The 8,424-nt window shown below is 46.8% G+C and overlaps 1 non-coding gene across 1 annotated transcript; it reads left to right on the forward strand.

Annotated features, from left to right (window-relative positions):
* The first annotated feature begins 7,760 nt into the window (after window positions 1-7,760).
* TRNAA-CGC (transfer RNA alanine (anticodon CGC)) lies at window positions 7,761-7,832 on the forward strand. The gene has a single exon. It is a non-coding gene; the product is annotated as a tRNA-Ala (tRNA).
* The last annotated feature ends 592 nt before the right edge of the window (window positions 7,833-8,424 follow it).

Below are 8,424 nucleotides of genomic sequence, written 5' to 3' on the forward strand. Positions count from 1 at the left end.
ATACGGCCAGAGACACACTTCTTGTCCTTTCCACATGTTTTCTTGCTTGTCAGTATCGAATAACCTTCATGAAGGCATTTCTTTTCGAGATGACGTTGACATGTCGCCCACCATGATGAGTCGCAGTGCTGGAAACGTATGTTGAGAAGGGCTTTAAAAAGAAGAATAATAAAAGCGCCCTGCCCGCACCGCAGTGCTGGTAACAGTGAGATATTGCAACGCTGCACACCTATCGCCGCTCACAGGTTTGGCGCGATTGCTCAAGCATGCGAGTTGTACTTTCAGTGCGCGGTAGCACGACGAAAGCTTTGGACTGAGGCGCCATCCGAAGGAGACGACGGGCCTAGGCGTGTCTCTGTAGTATAGCAACGACGCGCATGCGCATAGAGCAGTGGGGTTGATATAATGCGAGAAAACCCACTTCCTTACGCGAAGTGGCCAACAGGTGACCGCGTTTTACGACGTATGTTCTAATTTGTTTCGGTTGATACCGAACGTACGACGCGGAGAGGGCGAGCCGCTCCCACTTCGAGCGTAGTCTGGACTGTCATCCGGCACAGGAGGTATTGTACAGCCACCACCACGAGAAGGAAGGGTGACTCCAAACTGTCGATTTATTAGTTTCAGCCCACGGCATTTCGCAGGAGCAGCGCTGCTTCTTCGCATGCGCAGGTTTCCGTGAAGGGTCTTTCGCGCGATATCGGTTCGCTTTAATGAATCTCAGGAGACTGAAATTGAATTCTACTACAGCAGCCGCAGGACTGGTACGGCCACTGCAGTCAAGCGATGCCGTTGCTACCTCTTCTTTGTTTTCCCCGCCGCCTTCCTGATACCCTCGTAGATACCGTAGTAAGCTTACCTATCACATCAAGCGTCGAGAAATCTTTCTGGGAAAGCCGCATTCAAATATTTTGAAATAACACTGTTCGTGCACTACTGGTGCGTTAAACTCACAAAAAACTACCTGACCAAAATTTTTTTGCTTCGATCGTGTTTCGAAATTGCGCGGCCGCACTGGGCTGTAAACAAAGTACGAGGGCTGTAATCTCAACCGGCGATCATCTACAGCGTGTCTAAGGCACAGAGCTAATTTATTTGGCGAGTAGCGCTTGCCACTTTGCCTGCGGAGTTGTACTCTGTGCCAACTTAAATGGCGCTAGCCGACTACGCGCAGATATTATAGGAAATACCAGCGCGCACTCTGTTGTAGTTTCAAGTGATAGACCATTCCTATTGTTTTCTAATCTCTTCTTTCTTTCCTAAGCTTCGTGTGCCGATATTTCACCCGGATTATGATTCCTGTCCTCTTCCAGCACCTTGTCCCGGCCACACAAGTCTGTAGGCGAACTCGTCATGCTAGCAATGCCAACGGCACAAGCAAGGCGCTTTTTAGCAGCATCGACGTGATTCAGACATTCATTCAACTGTCCATGCAGGAACGTCATCTGAGCACACAATACGCATCGAGCGTCAGTGTGCGCCTTCTCCGCCGAGGATATACTGCTGTAGACGGCAACAGTGTGCCCGAGCAGGATACAAAGAGAGTCGATGCCCCCTGCGCCGTAGTGCCCCTTAAGCGCCGCAGAATTCCGACGCCCCGGGGTTGTCTGCGTCGCTTTATTCGTGCAAATAAGCATCTTGCTATGTTGGTTATGAATTAAAAAATGTCATAATATATAGCGCAAGTGACGCCATCATCCGGTTATTTTACTAGGAAGCTGCGGTTAGTCGCCACGATTTTATACGCTCGCACCCCCGAGTGTTACGATACAACACCGTGTACTGCACAACGGTTAACATTGAGCCGTTTTCTATGCAAATGTTTCGAATTGGAGCCGCTGCCCAAAAACATGTGCAGATGTCAAGTTCGGAGCGTAGCCAGAAAGCGGCCCAGGATGGACTTTAACTACGCACAAAAATTGGATGGAACGCTCCGCAGTGTCCCTTTATGGGCTTTGGACGAAAAAAAAGCAACAAAAAGAGGCTCCGCGATTGTGACCAATCGTCCAGCTACTCATTCACCGGCATTTATGCAGTTCTGCCCCCATTTGTGGCGTTGGCAGAACCCTTCACGGGGTTCACATACACATTCCGCGCCGCCTTTTCAGGCGGTTGTTCGAAACAGGGTTCGCCCCCCAGGGCATAGCGGGAGCTGCGGAGCCTCTCCCAGGACTGCTCCCCACGAACAAACCGGTCGCCAGGTTGGGGAGCGCCTGTACCCATCCGGTGGGTATCCGTCGGTGGGTTTCGAACCTGCCACCTCCCGCAGCCGAGGCGGACGACCAAACCACTAGGCCACGGCTGCGGTGATAGCACGGTCAAGTTAGACAGTCATTTAACGGCAGTTGCCCGAGATCTTCGTGATTCGTTATCGTTTGCCGAATTGAAGTACAATATTCTTTGCAGGCCAGACTGAGAAGGTATTCACTCCTGTTCACTTCCGTTGCAACTGTTGGGCGATTATGGCAGCCGGCTGTGCAACTATTCTTGCAAAATCAAGGCTCTGCGCTTTAGTACTGGCCGTTTTCTCTGTCGTCTGCTGCTGACGTTAATATCACGGTGTCCGGAATGGGGCAGAGAAGTTTATTTGTTTGAAGCTTTAATACTGCGGAGGAGACGAAGAGGAAAACAAAAATTCAAAAAGTCGGTCTTCCTTACAGAGATTAGGCAAAGTTTCACAATTATATACTTTGATTCGTGCTGTAAAACACCAGAAAAATGCCTACATTGCCAATGCCAACGCCTACAGGCACTTTCGAAAAGACGTAGGAGGAATTACACAATCTAGGAGCAATCACACAAATAACACAATCCAGGAAGGCCATGGAGAGAACATTTTAGGATATTTCTTTTATTTCCGTAAGCATTTTCTGCCTCCTGGCGCATCCTCTTTGTTCCCAGGGGGGATGCCAGTGCATCATGGTAACGAAATTAAATTTGTATAGCGCTATTTCATGCGTTTGTGTTTTTCTTTTTGAACTTGCTCCTTGTGCATTTTTGTACGGTGATGATATATCTAATTGTATGTGTACTGTCTCCATGTATTTTGTAACCAGAATTGTATTTTGTAACCGCTGCTGTTGCGCCCAGTGGGGCCAAGGTCTCGTCAGGAGACTAACTTCTTTTGTCCTGCCCCGCGGGCAGTACCATGTATTGTCCATCAAAATAAATAAACAAATCAATACACTAATAAATAAATAAAATTGTAACTCTTCCGTATAACGTTTAAACTACATTTGTCAGTCATTAAGCAATACATAAAAAAAATGGTTATTAGAAGGTTCCACCTTGACCAAACTTTATTAGAGCATGCAAATCTACAGCCCTGCGCCTGACCCGCGCAACGTTTGCACTAAGCCACGAAGACAAAGAACCGTACACTGTCGCGTCAGGTGGGCTCGCGCTGGGCTAGTTTTTATTGTGCTTGCATTACTGGCAGCGGTGAGCAGTTTTATCTATCTGTAAAATGATAGGTTCTTCCTTCACACCTCGCTTCCTTCGAGGCTCGTTTATTGTATTTATTCATACTGTTAACCCTCTGCATGATGGTCATTACAGGGAGGGAAAAATATACAGACACAAGTGCAATTCTCTTCGCTAAAAAAAGAAACACTCAAGTGCACAGAATTACAGATTTGAACAGCAATCTTCCAGGAACTTCACGGCACGGAACTTCAAGCAGGCAGCCGGGTGATGGACGGACGAAGAGAAAAGGGATACAAAGGAACAGGTCTTTTTTAACAATTAAAAACTGAGCAGAAACGAATCTACGAAGCCGAAACAGTGACTACGCTACCAAAGCTGTTACAAAAGAAAGGCTCTAGCTCAAAGCTCATTCTTCAAGGCTTCTAAAAACCCGGGACCTGTCTACATCGCTGCGCGAAGGCTGTCTTAGAACCACATAACGAGATGTATCATGACCTTAAATAACATAGTTCGAAATTTCCAGAAGACAGCGAGGCACTTAGAGAACAAGTGTCGCCACACACGTTAAGCTACGTCTCACTTCCCCTGTCTTCACAACAGAGCTAGAATTCTCTCGAAAATCTGTCCGCACTCATCCCAGTTCGCCAATGACGCGTGGGGAGGAGGCCTTGGCACCTGCGCTGAGATGCTCTTACAGACAGCCGCGCGCCTTCAGGAATGTTCGCAAAAGTTCTTTTTCTCTTCATTTTTCAGTCAGTGCTGCAAATGCATTCCAATCGCTTTAGCGCCCTTACACTATCTTTGTGTAGAATTTCTTCGTAATCAAAAATATAAAGACGGAAAAAGTTCTAGAGGTGAGTTTCGAAGGCAGGAATTTCTCATGAGAAGCGAGTAGCCATGATGAGCTTTTTTTTCTTCATTGCCAGGCTCTGGTGAAGCACGAGATTTCACAAACACAACAAACACTGCATATCAACTAAGAAAAGCCGAAACACCACGCAGAACACGGTGTATATATACACAAAAAAACATCTGGCGACTTTATAATTAGGCGGACACAGGATGGTTGCAGCTTATTAAGATTCGTGCGGATATAACGTGGGCTATACTTTGGAGAGCCGCACGGAAGTTTCCGCCGCCTTTTTTTCCATTGCAACAAACCAAAGCATACTTTTAGGAAACAAAATACGGTCTGGTTTTAATCCGGATCTGAATTGTAATTTACCATTCCGGAGCGCTCAGTACAGTGGGGGCCCATCAGCCTAATAAATAAAATGGTACACAATCTTCACTGAATGCGTATGAGGGGCAAATATCGGGAGAGTGAAATTAAAAATTTTTTCTTCATTGTTCGTTGTAATAGATTCCAAAAATATGCCCCTTCTCAACAATTTAAGACAACATGGTCTATATTTTCTAGCTGCCTACAAACTAGAGATCCCTATGGTAGAAAAATCCTTCCCTCTAGGAACTTCTTAATCGGTATCGCTCCCGTGTGTAGCTTGAAAGAAAGAAAAATGGCAGAGGCTCAGCTTGGTTAAGCGTGGAAATTGCGAAACCAACTTCATCCGTTTCTTCAGCCCGCCTCCGCCGTGTCTAGCGCCGCTCTACGCCGACGGTAGTTGTTGTTGTTGTGACTGGGAGAAGGATAAAAAGTAAATACACGGGCCTGCCTACTGGCTCGAGGCGAGCTACCACCTCTTCATCTGTTTCTTCAGCGCACCGGCGTTTCTTCAGCGCGCCGGCAGACCATTTCAGAGAAAAAACCGTTTTTGACATAGCCATAAAGTCTGGTGCGCTAGTCCCAGCGCCATGTCTATTACCCACTTCAACAAATTCGTTCTTCTGCACCCCTCCACTTGACAAGCCTATACAAACACAGCGAAAATCCTATGCAGCCTCTGAGCGTTTATACGTGAAGAATGATATACTTGCACAACATACCAGAGTTTACTATTAAGTAAGCCTGGCAAATGTGAGAGGTTTGTCCTTTTCCATTTCGCTGCTCCATTTATAGCCACGGCGACTACGGTGTTACTTGATGGATGGAGGAGAACATAGTGCGCGTGGGAAGGCAGCAGTTGGTGCGGTGGAGCATTCCATGACGTCATCCTAGCTGGCGTAGGTTAACAGAGGGTGGATGTCGAATACAAACTGCGCCTCCATTGATGTCATAGTAAGCTAACGCCGGTTCTCATATAAATCCTCCCTGCTTAGCCTATTCGCTTCGGCCTCCAAATAATCATGAATAAAGCAAAATCATTAATGCCTTGAGGCATCTTAAAAAATTTCTATTCACGCCTCTGTTCCGAGTAAAAGCGAGACAACATGGTGGGAACAAGACGGAAGTGAGAGTGGGGTACTGGTGGCTGAGAACAAGTTGCGTTCATGAATGCAAGGGCCAATGTAATGTGAGTGCAGTGATTTAAAAATAACCATGTAGTCTTTAAGCAAACAAGGGAAGGGGAGTGAGGGGCTCGTTATAAATATGACAGAAGCCAACAGCCACAGAAACCAAGGGGCACAGGGGATTTTTTTTATTTAATTTATTTATTTTGTGGTGTTGATCAATTTGGAATAATACTGAATATGTCATCGCTTAAAGCTAATTGATTTGAAAAGCAGAAGAAAAAACAACCACATGCCGCCGGTGGGATCCGAACCCACTACCTCCGAATTACGCGTCCGGTGCTCTACCTCTGAGCTACGGCGACGGCTGTCAAATCTTCTGCTTTCGGGGGTATTTATGTTTACAAGTAACCTAACCTTGATAGTGTTCATCAGCGCCACCCACGTTCATAAGCGGCGGACGTAGAACGTCCTGAATTACCGCAGGTGTGACGTAGAACGTCATCGAACAGAGAGGGTGGAAGCTGCTTGAGAACCCTCTTATGCTACCTATGGCGTCAAGGCTGCCAGAACCGAGGCCCTCGCTAAGCAATTCAGCAAACAAGAGATGGGGAATGAGGGGCTCGTTATAAATATGACAGAAGCCAACAGCACCGAAACCTAGGGGCACAAGGGATTTTTTTATTTAATTTATTTATTTTGTGGTGTTGATCAATTTGGAATATTACTGAATATGTCATCGCTTAAAGCTAATTGATTAGAAAAGCAGAAGAAAAAACAACCACATGCTGCCGGTGGGATCCGAACCCACGACCTCCGAATTACGCGTCCGGTGCTCTACCTCTGAGCTACGGCGACGGCTGTCAAATCTTCTGCTTTCGGGGGTATTTATGTTTACAAGTAACCTAACCTTGAGAGTGTTCATCAGCGCCACCCACGTTCATAAGCGGCGGACGTAGAACGTCCTGAATTACCGCAGGTGTGACGTATAACGTCATCGAACAGAGAGGGTGGAAGCTGCGTGAGAACCCTCTTATGCGTCGTGGGTTCGGATCCCACCGGCGGCATGTGGTTGTTTTTTCTTCTGCTTTTCTAATCAATTAGCTTTAAGCGATGACATATTCAGTAATATTCCAAATTGATCAACACCACAAAATAAATAAATTAAATAAAAAAAAATCCCCTGTGCCCCTTGGTTTCTGTGGCTGTTGGCTTCTGTCATATTTATAACGAGGCCCTCATTCCCCTTCCCTTGTTTGCTTAATTGTTTAGCGAGGGCCTCGGTTCTGGCAGCCTTGACGCCATAGGAAGCTTAAGAGGGTTCTCACGCAGCTTCCACCCTCTCTGTTCGATGACGTTCTACGTCACACCTGCGGTAATTCAGGACGTTCTACGTCCGCCGCTTATGAACGTGGGTGGCGCTGATGAACACTCTCAAGGCTAGGTTACTTGTAAACATAAATACCCCCGAAAGCAGAAGATTTGACAGCCGTCACCGTAGCTCAGAGGTAGAGCACCGAACGCGTAATTCGGAGGTCGTGGGTTCGGATCCCACCGGCGGCATGTGGTTGTTTTTTCTTCTGCTTTTCTAATCAATTACCTTTAAGCGATGACATATTCAGTAATATTCCAAATTGATCAACACCACAAAATAAATAAATTAAATAAAAAAATCACCTGTGCCCCTTGGGTTCTGTGGCTGTTGGCTTCTGTCATATTTATAACGAGCCCCTCATTCCCCTTCCCTTGTTTGCTTAATTGCTTAGCGAGGGCCTCGGTTCTGGCAGCCTTGACGCCACAGGAAGCATAAGAGGGTTCTCACGCAGCTTCCACCCTCTCTGTTCGATGACGTTCTACGTCACACCTGCGGTAATTCAGGACGTTCTACGTCCGCCGCTTATGACCGTGGGTGGCGCTGATGAACACTCTCAAGGTTAGGTTACTTGTAAACATAAATACCCCCGAAAGCAGAAGATTTGACAGCCGTCGCCGTAGCTCAGAGGTAGAGCACCGGACGCGCAATTCGGAGGTCGTGGGTTCGGATCCCACCGGCGGCATGTGGTTGTTTTTTCTTCTGCTTTTCTAATCAATTAGCTTTAAGCGATGACATATTCAGTAATATTCCAAATTGATCAACACCACAAAATAAATAAATTAAATAAAAAAAATCTCCTGTGCCCCTTGGTTTCTGTGGCTGTTGGCTTCTGTCACATGTAGTCTTTAGAGTGGTCAACAGCTTGCTAGCACCTTCAGACCTCCCATTTTCAGATTATGACCTGTAATTTTTTTGTAATTATACTTGGCTTCACTGACGTCCTCTTCTACGTCGGCGCCTGCCCTTCTTCGCCTTCATGACAGTGGGTGGGCCTGGTTTAGGTATTATGGGCCATGCTCTATAATCCTTCGGACAGCGGGAACACAAGTGCGGTGCGAAAAGCTCTCTTCAAGACATCTGTTCATGGCGCCAGTCAGTGGCTGTGAGGCTTGTCCCCGGAATTTCGACCGCTAGCTCGAGGAGGAACATCCATACCTGCGCACGCACCAGCCAGAACAGGCAGGGTCCTTTCCAGTCCTGCCTCCTACGTGACCCAGGAGAATTCTCGAACTCCAAACACCTTTAATATCGACTTATAGGAGGATACCCAAGAT

The sequence above is a fragment of the Amblyomma mixtum genome, chromosome 10, assembly GCF_055824585.1.
Source record: "Amblyomma mixtum isolate Tamu chromosome 10, ASM5582458v1, whole genome shotgun sequence".
Classification (NCBI taxonomy): Eukaryota; Metazoa; Arthropoda; class Arachnida; order Ixodida; family Ixodidae; genus Amblyomma; species Amblyomma mixtum.